Here is a 16,042-nt window from a genome sequence, read left to right on the forward strand (position 1 = left end):
CCTTCAACTGTTCCATCAATTGCTTTCCATCAACTTTGGTTTTAGATAAGGAAACACCACCTTTATCATGTGTGTGAAGCAGTGTATACGGTGTCTGACATTCCTTACCTCATGTGGCCGCTCGAAACTTCCAATTTTTTCGCTGATTCAGCTGACCTGAAAATTTTCTTCATTCGAAGGTAAAATCATTTTTTTCAAAGTTACCAGCGACTGAGACGAAAGCAGAGTGAGCAGAGTCCTTACGATGCACTCTTTCTTATATTTAAAGAAGAAATTTAAATGGAAATGAAAAAGCCCAAATCACTTGATGTGGAACCGGAGGAAATAGCAATCAACTTACTTTTTTTGGTTCAACGGACCTCTTGTTTTATGCTTCGCAACCAAGCTTCACATCGACGAAACGTTTCGGTCACGCTGCTCCTAGGGTAGAGAAGTTACCTCAACCCTAGTACGAAATCGTAAAGCCGTCTTCGCTTATTATTTTTTGAAATAGTGAAAATTCTCAGGACAAATTAGGGTCATTTTGGCAAGTTGTCCCCAATAATATGATCAAATAGAGGGTGATCAGAAAAAGATTAAAAATTCCTTTCAATATTCAGCAGAATTTCCCTCCTCCCCTTTATGACCTAGCGTTTTCTAGGAATCAAGAAAACAAGCATCGTCTCTTCTCCTGTTTATTGGATGCTGTAATAGGTAACTCGGAAATCAATGGAACAACTACCTCAGTATCCAATGCGGGGTTGGAATGCAACATATTGAGCTTGGAATTAAGAAAGGGTGTTGACTAAATATGTCATACAGTGAATTCCCCTATTTCAGGTCACTGTTGAAAGACGTGTGGGGGAATGGAATTAGAAACATCAACGATGACACCAAAAGCTGTTCAACGTAATCAATGCTCTTTGTTTGAGTTTGCCACCTATATTTTGAGCATTTTTGGCAGTTTCCTATATTGCGCCGTCAATTACATGACTTTTATATAGGTAGGTCAGAAGGACGATCTATTTCTCCTCGAAATGTCACTGTAATTTCTTAGAAAGCTACGTGGATTCCTAGAAAAACCTACTATTTCATAGGAGGTATGACATCTTGAATGCCTTTGGCATCTAGCGGAAAATTATCTAGAGGATAAGAGGCTGAACCCTAGTAAATTCGAACTATTTATTTAATGGACTGGAGTCGGCAGTAGTCTGGTTTCTTGATTGTGTTTATCAGGTACGCAAGACTGTCAAAACAGAGGGTCTGTCAAATGCCTCCTCGATTTCTGAATTAGCGGCAATTTCTTTTGTTTCTACGTTTCCACGATCTAATTCGGGGATTTTCTATTTAGCGACCACTTTTGTGGCATCAGAGACTAATTTCGCATTTAGTCAGGTACTTCTTCAGGATGTACCTGCTTCGTTCAGAAAAGGATTATTAAGGATATCCTGCAGCAAGTCAAGGATGATAATTTACTGTAAACTTTTACTCTTGATCGGTTTCACTTTATCTGCATTCTTCCTAAGTTGCTTTATTTCCAAAATGGGTGTTTGCGTTGCTGTCAGTTTGACAACTTATAGTGCGAAAATTGGGAAAATCACCTTGTCCAGTGTTTACCAAAGAACATCTCCGAAAATTTGGCTACCAAATAAAGCGACTTTTTCCTGAACAATAATCTGGGAAGGTTACTGACTGTTGGGAATGGTAGAAATTAGTGCCTAACATCTAAGTGATGTCTTATGGGAAGGTTTTCAGGCTGCGTATACCATTTTCATATTCAAATTCTTTAATTTCAAAGAAATGAAGTTTAAAATTTTCAAATTTATGTCTGTCCTTCTTGTTGATATTTTTTGTTTGTTAATTAATTTCATTCAAATAATCAAATTAGCTGCAAAATTTCCACCCAAAGTTCATCAACCTTATAATCTCTCGCTACCCTTATTCAGTTTTATAACTATACAGTTGTGTAGATTTGGGAATAAAATAATCATTGACAGGTTTTCTTCATATATTACAACGCAATGGAATGCATGTACATACCCATGTTGGCATGCAATCAAATGCATTCTTTCTAAAAGGTCGGTGCAGCCAATGATCTAGCCTTGGTCATCGCTACCTGAATGAGATTTTTGAGATTTTTTATACATTAGGCATCAGAGTTTACGTTTTGAGGAAGCTCAATTCGATTGTCTCTATGCACTGACAATAGCTGCCAGTTCCTCAAAAGAAGGTCGTCAATCATCGGTGAACTTTTATCTACTCTTCCAGGATATTTTTTAGGCATTTAATGAGGATGTGTAGCCAGACATGTTATAAAGGGCAGTCTCCTTTAATAAGTGGATCAGCTCACTATTTTTGTTAAAATGCCCTCATTCTCTACATTTAATGTCCGCTTTCATGATTTGGGTAAATAATGCGTTGGGTAGAAAACTATTCGGTGAAATGTGCGCTGGTGGCATTAAATGTCAAACACTCTCAAATCGTTTGACTTTGTATAGAACTAAAAGGATGCCACATCTATGATCCTTACCATCAAGTTTCGAATCACTGTTTTAAAATTCACTCCCAAAACCGTACATGTACCTATGTTTCTCCTTGAAAACAATTCACTCCATTTCGTCCCAATTTCCCTCATACAATAAAATGGATACCAACTCAAAACCAAGAACTGGTAAAACCATACTAAATTCCATTTTGTTGGTTTTTCTTACAGAGAAAAACTCAAGGTTTACTTTAGTAAACAATAATATTTCCATGAAAAGGATAATATTTGAAAGCTTCAAAGCTTGGAATTCTACATTTGATCATTAAGGTCCGTTTCTGTGGTGGATAAATCGTTTTGGTTCTATTATTGTGCATTCCAAGCAAGAGATACGGTACATTGAAAAAGGGAAATATTGTTGGAAAGCTTCAATGTAGATTTTTGCATTTGTTGCAATTTGTGTAAAGAAAAGAATATAAAATGGACTTGTGGAAATTTTGCTGATGAAAAGGACAACGTTTTCATGGATACTTTAAGGGAGATGATGGTTTCGATTAAGGTTTTAGTTGAGAAAATGTAATCTGCTTTGAAGGCTTCTGTATATTAGTTTGACCGGTATTTGTGTGGTGGAGGAAAATGTAAAATGGATTAAGTTTTTTTATAAAGTTTGAAAAGGATATTTTCGTGCCTTCTCAGTAGATTGTGCAGAAAATGGAAGTTTCTTATGAATTTTCAGAAAATAAAGAAAATAAACCGTTTGTCATTGCGGGAAAATCTGTTTGGCAGTGGTCGAAGGCTAGATTGACTGCAGTGTATCCTCTTAAGTGGAAATAGAATTCCTTTTCTCTAAATGTCAAACGTGTAGTTGCCAAAGGCAGAACTAGGAACAATTCTCTCAGCAAGGTCCCAAAAAATTAAAACGAAAACTAATCTTTTTTGGCGGTTTAACTGTTCTATCCTGAGTTTCTGATGTTAATCATGTTCCAAGTCAAAGTTAAGGACGAATTATTATGAAACAACCGGTAAAAGGATATATGCATGCTAGTTGTTGTCCATATGTTTGGAACTGTCAAATTCAATTTTAGGAACTGATCACAGTTTTTATTTACAACTGCGATTTACTTTTAAAACCCCAACCTGGTTTTTTTTTACAGCAATCATTTTCAAAGGATCCTTTTCAAAGTGAATAATCCTTTCTTCATCAGTCAGCCCATGGGAGCTCTCAGTGCATTCTATAGAAATGATAAAGCAAGGATTAATTTAAGGGATCGCAGTTTCTAGGAGTTCAAAACGATCAATCATTAATCGAAAACCGATGTCCTCAGAAGGCCTAAACTACTTTACTTGGTCCGAAGAGATACTGGTGATTCACAGTTGGCTTAATAGCTTTTGGCAGCTGGAGACTCAAAAATGATGTTTGTTTCGTCTGAACCATGAATATGAGGATGACATATTGCCAAATTGTCCTCGGTGACATAACTTCATTATTAGAAATTAGATCAGAATTAGGGAACTGGTGAATCTTGATTTTCATTTGTTCGTTTTAGTTGACGAAAAATTGGTAGCTGGTTATTAAATTACGGATATTTGTGAATCATAATGTCGGACGAAATCCTGCCTGTCAGACCCACAAGCACAGAGGTTTTCTTTAATACATTCGGCCATTGAATTTGTTTGCACATGTTTTCACTTACATCTTTATCTTGGCCGTTGGAAAATCAATAATTCATTTTATCGATTTGTTTGCCAGTGACGTCAATGACATACTTTGGCTCAGATATCGAGCATACAAGTTCGAAAAGGATGTCCATACCCCGCAAACGGTATCAAATTAGTAAAGATTTTCCATTTGAGTTTCCCAAACATTTTGTATTGGATTACAGTCAAAAGACTGTTACCGCCAAACCATTGCCATGACCTCGTCTTCCTCTTTCTACGATGTGCTTCAGGCCATTGGATTTCTTTTGAATTTAGTTTTGTCCATGTGCTTGGTAGCCGCACCAAGCGATACTTTGGATCCTTTCGGGTAGCAAATCAGAAACATAGTTTCAAAATGCATTTTAAAAATTATCAATATTTGTAAATGGCAGACATGCAATTCACCCTTCTTGGGGTAGAGCTCGTAACCACACCAGCGTGCCATTGTTCGCGGTTACCTGAAATGCGCTTCAGCTCCCAGCAGGATTGAGATGCCCGCACCCTTTCTTTATTGTTCTGCGCCAAGTGTCTTTAGGGCAACTCACCCGTCGGCCTTCTTGGGAGAGTAGCCCACAATGCGATTGTCGCCTCTCCTTAATGTGTGTCCTATCGACTACCACTTCCGCCTTTTGCGGACGTACAAATTGTCAAATTGTCAAGCCCATTGTTTTTTGGTTACTTAACAAAAAAATATAGAACTGTCAATTCTATTCGGCACCAAAAGGAAGGTTCCTAGCGATAGTTAAATGCGAGAACCGGAAATACTATCTCCACACCTTCTAGAGGACAGAAAAATTAAATGGAAAAGACAGCCAGGGTAGGCGAACTTGTTTCTTAAGAGGCAAATAAACTCTTGACACATCTAGCAATGGAAGGGTTTCTATCGAATACTCGGCAGACATCAAAGGCAAGTTCTACTCAGTGCCTAGTTTGAAGGAGTTCTAATATTGTGCATGCCAAACATGTGTCAACAAAACTACCTGGATCCCCGTCTTGTCAGTTTTAGCTACGTAAAACTTATATAACATATTCAGAAAACGTATTTCATCATGAAGGCACCATTCTTACTGTCATCCACCGACAGCGAACTAATCTTACAAGAGACTCAACCTACACAACACACAGGGTTTTCAAAAAAATCATCTTTCAGAGGCTTATTCAAGCCTCAGCGAAACTAAATCAGCCTCGAATATTGATTGGGCCCTAAGAGATAAGCGCTTCACATAGTATGTTGACGTGCTACCTGCGCTCTTGGAACAAATTGTACCACTTAAAAACATTTCCATGATGATTTTTTCAAGCTTAGAGCAAAACTTTACCCTGTAGCACTGAGATTCCACTGCATGGTGCCCATGAGGACACCTTTAAATAGCTGTTCGAAGAGATTAAGGACGAAACCATAAATCCTCTTGGTCTCTCTGTTTTTGGATCAAAAGTTGTCACCGAAAATATTCTGAGAAAAGCAGGATGCTTTCTTGCCTAACGAACATCATTGCAATTATGAGGAAAAACAAAGAAATGGAAAATCCTCTCCATGTGTAGATGAGGTTGGGAAGGACGCTTCCTTCTGTGGACATCGCCCACTATCTTTCTGCAGAAGTTGCCTTTATCAGGTAGAAATCTAGTGGTGCATTTCTTGTAAATTGTTCACCTAGTCTTCGAGAAAACCAAAGACCCCACGGACGATGACAATATTCGCTAGAGGAAACCTAAATGCCCAATTTAGGGACTCTATCAAAGTGGCCATTTAAACCTAATCTACTTTGAAGTAATAAGAGGATTCAAAATCACGGTTCCGGCATATCTAAGTTATGCCTAAATTTTGTGAAGGGTGGTTATGTTGGCTAGGAAATTTGCTACGGACATAGTAACTTCCAGATCTTCCAAGTCTGCATAATCATGTTGAAAAAGCAACAGATGGAGAGACCAAAATGTGAATAGACAATAAGTCGAATCTAATAAGGTTTTTAAGGTTGTGTGAGTCCTAAACTCTCCAAAATATATAGAAAGCATAAATGTTATTTGACCGCATAGAATAGAAGCTGGTTCACTCCACTCCGACTTAGGCTTACTGCTCTAATATTATTTCTAATGGATCAAAGCAGAATCATCTAGAGAAAATTGGGGGAGCCCGCTGCCCTCTGCAGGAAGTTTGAGTAAAAACTGGAAGCGATTCCTTGTTTCATATGCATTTGTACGGCTTTTTCAAAGTTAAGGTAAGGATACATTGATTGAGTCATATTTGAAAAAATGCATGCAGGATATTATCAATATTGGCAGACCAAGGGATATTACCCATGGTGGGCCAATTACTGAAGCCAACTGCCGTCCTCGTTTTTGGAGTTTTGTGGTAAACCCAATATTGGAATACAATAAGATGCACCTACTGTTGCCTGACTACTTTGGGCTATGGTTCCCCTTATTTTCTAAAATATAAATTTTTAAAGAGAAATTGGACCTCATTCAAATCTGTTTACTCTGAGAGTGCCTGCAACAAGCACCTTTCTCAAAAACGTTTATACAATTATGCCTATTCACTCGGAGGGAAGAGTCCCTGTACGTGAAAAAGGAGGAGGATTCAAAAACTGTAGTTTTGATGTAAATTGGAGAGAGGGAATGCAGGGGATAAAAAGTGGCCACTTATTTCAATGAGCTGTTCTCAAATAATACTCAGCCGAAGGAAAAAGAACCCCACTTCACCCTTAAGTTAATTTTATATAGAACCATTCGGGAAAGTTTGGTGGTGTTGGAAGTCCTATTATTAAGTCACTTATAACAGGTTAGAGTCGCCTCTTACGCGAGTTTTACTACATTCTGATACATAAAATGTCAGCATCACTTCGTGTTGAATAGTCGAGGATATATTGAACCATTGTATACCCAGATCAACAGATGACACTGAAAAAGCATGAAACATTTTATAGCTGAAACTGAACCTTCCATAGCCGCACTTCTGCTCTATGACGTGTTCTATTCTAAGTTAACCTAAAATTCCAGAAAAAAAGCTGAATATTTCAGATGAAATCCACACAAGCCGAAGACATTTATACTTTTGGAATTTTAATAATAATAATCGTTAGCGCAACAATCCAATTGGATCAGGGCCTTGAAGTGTATTAGAGCACTTGGAATTTTGCACCCCGATGAAAACTTAGGAACCAAAAAAATATTGCGGTATACGTGAGGCCAGGATGACCCTTCGAGTTGACCATGGTCAACTACTAGGCCAGAGCTGCCCCAACGCCTTAAGAAAGATGGTGAATTGGACCATGTAGGTCTGCCAGCAGCTAAGTGCGACTGGACCGAAGTGTCCAAAACAACCCACTATATTGCCGAGCCGAAGGGCGTACAAGAGCGTGTCGCCGAAACCCTCCAGAAGAGCTGCACTTAGGTGCTCGTCGACCTAAACAATCAAATTCTCCACTTTCCTATAGATTTTGGGATAGTTCCACTTTCGTGATTTACCATGATCAACCGGAAAGTTGTTCAGTCCTTTCGCAAACTTACACTGTCCTTACAAACAAACTGAACAGTCAGAATAATTTACCAGACGTTCCCATTCCCCGCAAGCATTAGTAAGTTAACTTTTAATAGAATTTTGACATAATTTGATTATCAGAATAGTTTTCAGCAAAGTTGTAGTTTGTTTTGCCTGGAAAGAAGATAATTGGAAGGAACTAGCCGGCGCTGCCTGGAAATAGCTACCTGAAGAAAAAACCTTGATCCCATTGATTTGTCCAATTGTCCGACATCAGCCATGTAGTCTTCAGAAAAACTGGTCACTGAATAGCAATTACTTTCTTGCGCAAACGTGAGAGCCTCCTTCTTCTATCCTAAAATTATTGAGATGATGGTCTTTGAAGAGTTTATGGCCGTAATTTGATGGGGACCTCAACCGCAAACCGACAGAAGAACACCTTTGTTATTATTATTCTGTTAAGGGAAAGTCGCACCGCGTCTTCGAAGAACTATTGTGCCCCTTTTACTGGTTATAGTGTACCTATTGATCATAGTATCTCAAGCAGGCCTGTAATCGTTAGGAACTTTAGTATGTTCCCCACTTCCAGATGTTTCAGCTTTGCATCTGGTATTAAGTGTTTTCCCAGATGTCTCGGCCTACTTTGCACAAGTGCCGGACACTGTCCCAGGACCTCCTCCTCATAAAACCTGCAGGCAGTGTCCGTAGATATCCCTAGCTTCCCTAGGTGATAGTTCAGCCGACAATGGCCAGTGAGAATTCCCACTATGATTCGGAGGTTCTTTTTGGTGAGGTTTAAGCAATCCTTTGTACGCATGGGCTCGTATCCCCAATAAGTACCCTGGAAGTTTCTCCATTCCTGGTAGGCCCGCCCAATATAGTTCCCTCAACCGTTTCTCTTCATTTCTTAGATTCATAGCCATGAAACCGTTTCCGATTCCACAAGAGGGTTCCGGCCCGTGTAAAGGCATCCCTGCTCCCTCCTTGGCTAGTTCATCCGCTGCCTCGTTGCCTTCCAACCCAGCATGGCCTGAAACCCAAAGTATCCAGACCTTGTTGGACGAGCCGAGTGTATTCAGTCTCTCAAGGCATTCCCATACCAGTTTAGAGTTTACCTGGTTGGACCTAAGTGCCTTGATCGCTGCTTGGCTGTAGTTCCTTTGCAGATTAAAGGAGGCACATTTGTCTATGAAAGAACACCTTTGTAAACCGCTGTAGTATATATTCATCTATTTGGAATTCAACTGAAGTCAGTATCAGTCCAACCAAAATAGGCAGACCTCAGGGCGGAGGAAAAGACAATTTTTCTTTTTTATGCAGTCGGAGGACACTGCTTGCAAGAATGATTGATCCCGGCAAAGAGGAAGATAGAGAGAGAGACAAGTAACGGGTTTTTGTGGATAAAAAATTTATTTATTTTTTATCCAAAAAGCCGGTTACTTGTCTCTCTCTCTATCTTCCTCGTTGCCGGGATCAATCATTCTTGCAAGCAGTGTCCTCCGACTGCATAGAAAAGAAAAATTGTCTTTTCCTTCGCCCCGAAATTTCTTTCCCACTTTTTGAAGCATCTTTGGAACTAGTTATATCATTTAGTGCCCGGTTCATAAGCTCTTTTGACTACCTTTTCATGATCAAAAGATTACCTTTTTTTTCGGAAAGAAGGAAAAGTCGCAAGGCGTTAGGTGTGGTGAATCCTAAAGGTCGGCAACGCCCCTGATACGCCAAATAGTGGTTCACTAGTAAAACTGTATGTGCCGGGACGTTAGCGTGATGAAGTAACTCGCCCGGTAAGGATCGTTAAAGTTCCAAACGTTTCCCCCGCACTTCCTCTTGCAGATATCTTAAAACTTCCAAATAAAAGTACTGGTTAACAATCTGGCCAGGGAGAACAAATTCCTGACAGATAATTTCAGGTACATTAACAAATACTACGACCATCGTCTTCAAATTCGACCACACTTGTCTTGTTGTTTTGATCAAGGGGAGTCTGTCAAAAGATTAACATTTACTTGGTTTCAGGGTCATACCCATAACACAAACTCTCATCGCTTGTAATGATTTCGGAGCAAAAGTTTGGATCACTTTGTACCTCTTTTTCGTAACTCCAAGTTAATTGTGTTTGGTCGACGTTTAGAAGACGAAGAACAAGTTTAACGGCAATACGTCTCATTTGCAAGTCCTCAGTCAAAACCCGCGAGCCCCATATCACGCCTGTCTGCTTTGAAACTTTATTGATTGTAGAACGGCGGATGCTTCAACATTTTTCACGTTTAGAGATGATGAAGGACACGCTCGTTCTGTGTTCTCCAGTGCCTAAATCAAACGAAAACGTATTTACAATCCCTAGTATCTTCCTTGAGAGTAACGTTGAGAAATTTGGTAAGCTTCTGTTGCCGATTTTTTAAGCATGAAAACATACATTTCAAACACATTTTGTGGTTTCATCAGGGCCGTAGAAAGAAAGACCAAGCCCGGGGTCAAAAGCATTTTGCGTGGGGAGAAAATTGTGTGGGTGACCTTAATTTCCTTCAATTTTTTTAGCTTTTGTCACGTTTACAAGTGGGATCGGCTTGTCATGATCGGTTTCGCCATTTGGTTCTATCAAATGCCTGATTTGGATGCGACCACGGGGCTTTTAAATTCCCATTCAGCGTATCAAGTCACCGTTGTTTCGGTCGGCCTTTTGATCGTTTACCATCGACTTCGATGTTCAGACCAATCTTGGCGAGTGAACTCTCGTTAGCGCGAATTACGTGACCATGCTATTTAAAACGCCTCCTTCGCAATTTTTCCACCATTGGTGCAACTCTATATCAATTGTGGATATCCTCATTTCGAATGTGATCAAAACGTGTCACGTCACTAGTCCAATGCAACATTTTCGTCTCCATTACCTAAAGACACCGTTCATTGTCTTTTATAGTCGGCAAACACTCAGAACCCTTGCTTTCTATTATTTCTTCTACAGAAACTAAACCCCAACCACTATAGCAAGATCTCTTGCTCTTGCTTCTCTATTTGGATTTTTTTCAATAAGTCCAAATAATTAATTCAAATTTTATATAAGAATTTCCTGAGTATCTAGTATCTCTAGAAAAAAAAAACTTGTTTTCTTCTTCTCCAGTCATATTATAATATTTCTCTTCAAAAACCTACTCTTTGGGACGAGGGACAAAAAATCTCTATTACCGCATAATCTTTAAGTCATTATTATCTAACGTTATGCATGACTTGAAGTACCTTACATCTATCTGAACCTAATACCATTACGACAAATATCTCAGTCATAACTTTCGTTCAAAACAAACACAACCAATAAATATTCACACTTGAGAACTTTCTTATGCATTTTGGCACTTTTCAAATAGCCCCTGTGAGCGGTCTCGGTGAAACTCTTAAGATATGTTGACAAGATTTCTTTCAATATTACACTGTAGACTATCTGCACATGCTATAACCAGTTCACTATTGACTGTTTAAAAACCCCAGACAAACTTGGAATACTCTTTTTTCTTTCATTTCAAAAGTGTAAAGAAAAACATCACATAGAAAGCTGCTTTGGAATCTCGATGACAACCCACAATCTGTAGACGATGGTCAAGTAGAAGATGACCACCGGCCAACTGTCTTCATTCGTCACCATCTTCTGATGTAGCTCAATAGGAAAACAAGTAACTGATCAAAGTGTGATTTTATACTGCCGCACTTACCGTCTCTTATTTCTTATAGTCGGTAACGGTGATATATCGTCACAGATATCTATAAGTCTACATCTCAAGTATCTTTATATTCGTGGTAACTTTTCAGTACTTTTACTTTCGTACGGATGAAAAAATTATACTAACTTGTTGGGAGTGGAGTGCGTTTTTGGTCTTCTTCGCTGGGATTGGAAACATATCTCAGGCCGGTTTCTAGATGGAAAGAAAATTGCTGGTGAAAAATGAGATGAGATACGAATGACGAAAAAAAAAGATAATATTGGATGATAAATGTGACCAAGTTTTTAATTATGCAGTAATAAAATTGGCGATTATACAGCAAACTTTCATTGAGTATTTCCCTTCAGTCTGGACGCAACTTTTTTACTTTTTCAGATAAAAAAATATCTTAATTGCTGATTGCGGAATTTATGATTAGAGGTTTATGAGTGTAATAAGGAAAGAAAGTAAATAATAAATCAAAAATTCGAAGGCTAAAAATATTCTGCCGGTATTTAACTTTTGAGAAAAATGAAGCTACTGTTTCCCATGGGTCTTGGCATACTCAATATGAGCCTTTCACTTATCCATACCGTACCTATTACCATATCCGCCAGCTACCCAAATCCCAGGGTTCTCCACAATCTTTCGCGATTCAGGTTAATTTTGGATTTTTGCCGCTGGCTCCCATATTTTTTGTCGCTATCAGTATCTCAGTATCATCCATTAGTTGTACGTTGCAATCTACCTGGATTTTTTTGCTGAGAATTTGATCGGCAGGGATACTTTCACTTCATCGAGTTATCTATTCCTCTCGTCACGAAGCGAAAAGGGTCCATGTACCACATATACCATAAAGAATTTTTCCTTGAAGCAAAATGATGTAAGCAGCTTGTGGTTTTTGTGAAAATCTATAATCCGACTTCATCAGATTAGAGTATTGCTTCACCTGAAGAAGATTGCTTCAAGTTCTCTTGGAGCCGGAAGAAGAGACCTGTCTGAGTAGCGTCGTTGAAAAAAAAATAGTCGGATAGCAGCCAGTTTAGGTACATCCAAAAATTAAATAAGAAAACAATGAAATGTCTGCTAACTTCGAGGAAACTTTCATACTCAGAAAACCTTTTGTATTTGCAAGATGACCTTGGAAATACTTGGTCTTTCCATAGTGAAATGCCTGTTCGAAGATCGTTTAAAAATAAACGAAATTTACGAAAATTCGAGGTATGGTACTTGGAAGAAAATCAAATAAATGCCCGCAAATAGTCTTATTTTAACACTTGAAAACTAAATGACATCAGTTTCCAATAAAGGTACCAAGCCCGCAGCGGCCAACGGGGACAGCGTTGCGTCAAGGGTCAATATTTTTCTGTCCCTTAAAGCAATTTCGGAAGACCTTCATGAACCCAAGGACCTTCAGTATCTTTGGTACAGTCCTGAATGACAAAAGAATTGTGTCTGAGAAAGATCTGCAGATAAGGTTAAAAAAACCTTTGGTTTCCATTGGCCCCTTTACGAGGCATGGCGCGTCAACAGCACTTACGTAGAATCAATATCGGTTCCTGGCAATGTGCTCCAACTCACCCCCTAAATTTCCAAGAAGCTCGGATATATCTTCGACTGCACGTCAACCATCCTGGGAAAGTAAATTTCATGGCACGGTAAAACGCGCAATAAAGTTGTCAGCCTTCCTTATTGTGTGACTTATCTACTACCACTTCCGCTTTCTGATCAATACATCCACGGGTATCTGATCCATCCGCTAACGAAATTTGACAAGCTTGATATTGGGTGAAACCGTGAGAACTGTGAACCGTACATATGCCCCGAATTACATTGCTGCATGTCAAACTTAAAGGAGGGAGGGCCCCCATATACGAACGCTAATTTTTTTTCACCGAATATATCCATGTGGGATATCAAATGAAAGGTCTCGATTCAAATAATTATATTTAAAAAGCCCTTGGAGAGGTCCTTTTGGAAACTTAAAAAGGATTAAAATTAAGGGAGTGTCCTTGAAAGTTGGTTTTCATTACTTTTCGGTTGATTACCTATTTACTACTTGGGAAACTTTCATTATTTCTCCTCTCTTTTCAAATATTCCTTTTCGTTGATGCTATTCTGACCCTCTTTTGATAGTGCGGACTGGATAGGGATGAAAATATGTCACATCACAATATTCAGTTTTCATATAATTCACGTCTCATAATCTTTTTTCGCCTGTACATCGTGTCCTGTAAACTCTGCCAAGCTAGACTCTATATCAAGGACACCCAATTGGGATACGACTTTTTCCGTCTGAGGCAGCCAAAGCTTTCTTCTCAAGGTGCGGTGATAATCAACGCTTTTGTAACCTACAATATATGGAAGAACTGGTTTAAACTGATTTTGGTATGTTCCACAATCCAAATGTAAACTTATTTGCAACATACCAGCTACCACAATAATGGCTTAAATTCTATAGTGATTCCTATTCACTCCTTAGTGGAGTGTAGGACATCCCCACAGTTAGATTTGCATTCAACGCTGTGCAAGTGTTAAGCTTTCAGCAGCGAGACAAAACACAAGACGAACATGGACACACCTGACGACTGGGATTCAAATCCAGGGCAGCGAGATTGAGAGGCTTACGCGCTACCCCCTCAACCATTGCGCCGTGAATTTTATGGCTTGTAGACGCCATTGGATATTGGACACTAATGTTCTACCATGGACGTCAGTGACAATAATGATAATAATAACAATGTTTGGCGCAAAAATTGATATTGGATCAGGGCCTTGAAGTGTGTTAGAGCACTTCATTCAAGACCGAAACGGTGCACTATAGTTGACTGTAGGAGGCAATGTGGTCAGCGTTGTGTTCGCCCGGGATTATTACCCTGATTTGACTGAGGTACTAATTCACAGTTGAGTCGACTGTTTTTCGACATCCAGTCACGATAACAAATCCCTCTGTCAGTGACGATAGGTCGCCAAAAACAACCCCCTAATTCGGTCCCAATGATTCATCTCTACAAAATTATAATGTGGTAAAAGCTTTTATTTCTTGGAATTCTGAAATCTGTAAATGTCAACCAGTTCTTCTTTCGAAGGGAAAATCTGATGGTCTGATCCTTATAAAAGGACTTTTTATACAGACCTTATTTTCAAATCGTGAAGCAGAACAGTGTTTGAGTACCCATTAGTCAGTCGGATGAATCAGTTGATGTTCAGTTCCAGAGGGTCTCTATAGTTTAAGGATATATTTAACGACTAAGATTTTGACGTTTAACATGAGGCTGTATTTTATTCTTCAATCACTTTCCTTCCTTATCTTCTGGATATGGTGGTTTTGCGTCCAGATATGGAGGACCTGGTTTGCTAGCATTGCGCTACAATGAAATAGGCCTAAATATTGGAAAACCGTCTTTCAATAGGGCACAATTTACGATTTTTTTTGGTGAGATAACAGAGGACATAGGTCTGCTTGGCATAAAAATAGCTCGAGTCGTGACTCGCTCGGACTATCGGATATGCATAAGCCGCGATGTCTGAATTTTCACATTTTCAATATAAGCGACAACGATGATGTCACGCCTCTTCCACAGTAACCTTGCGAATTTTGCCGTTGGCAGGAGATGTTCGATAATTTAACTTCGATAACAAGGGACATCGATAAAAAGTCTCGTTGGACGATTCTCTGAGGACTATCCTTTTCTCATTATCATTTTGAATAAGGTTAGCGGAGAAGTCACTTAAAACTTAACCATAACAACTCGAGTGGTGTTTTTAGTGGAGCAAGGAGGCCATCGCATCTGAGCTCTGGAAAGCAATGAGCTGGGATCCAACACTGTGGCTCAGTGAATTCTTCAATCAGGTTATTCAGGAAGGTAGAACACCATCTGATTGGCAGAAAGTGCCAGAGTTCCAATATGGAACAAGAAAAGTAGTCAAGCAGAATGTTTACCGTTCGATCCGATTACAGTCCCATACCATCAGAATTTTTTAATGTATTCTTGACAACCGTATTCGCGAAATCGTTGAAATAACCGTGAATCAAGCCGGAGTTGTCAAGAACTGCGGGCTACTGACGCAATTCACGCTATGCAGTTACTCACGGAAAAACACCGTGAGGAGCATCGCCCTCTTTATATTGCATGAACGTGCGCCCCATGAACTCATCTGGTATCTATCACAACACCTAGTACCAGAGGAAGTCTTACGCTGAGTTCAATTACTCTACCACGATCCGAAAAGTAAAGTTCGAAATGGAGCAGGTGCATCAAAATCGCTTCAGGTCTCTGTTGGTTTTCATCAAGAAAGCGCCCTCTCACCACTCCTCTTTGTTTCTGTTATGGCGCTGTCACATAGGACATCCTACGTCCAGCGCCCTATACACTGCTTTAGGCAGATGTTGTTTTCCTGGCCGCACATAGCAAAAATGAAGTAGAACAACTTGTTCAAAAATGGAATGATCGCCTCATGCAACACAGTCTCAGAATGAATCTAAATATAACTGATTTTTTGACCGCCCATTCCCATGATACACGTAGCTCATGCCAGGAGTGGAGTGGAATTTCTGCCAACTTTTTACACCGTTTAGTCACTTTTCTAATCAAAATGCGACAATCGACTAATCTTATTATTGTTGAATCTTTTTCGGTTTATGGTCCTCGGTTTCTCTCCAGTAATCAGCCAACAAACTAAGGGTGTAGTTTTCAATATTATATT

At 39.3% G+C, this 16,042-nt stretch overlaps 1 protein-coding gene across 1 annotated transcript in view; it reads left to right on the top strand.

The window, feature by feature from the left end:
* The window catches only part of LOC119655457 (protein pygopus-like), a 67,574-nt gene that overhangs the window by 7,753 nt on the left and 43,779 nt on the right, over nt 1-16,042 (top strand). The gene's annotated exons all lie outside the window — the stretch shown is intronic.

The sequence above is a fragment of the Hermetia illucens genome, chromosome 4 (assembly GCF_905115235.1).
Source record: "Hermetia illucens chromosome 4, iHerIll2.2.curated.20191125, whole genome shotgun sequence".
Lineage (NCBI taxonomy): Eukaryota > Metazoa > Arthropoda > Insecta > Diptera > Stratiomyidae > Hermetia > Hermetia illucens.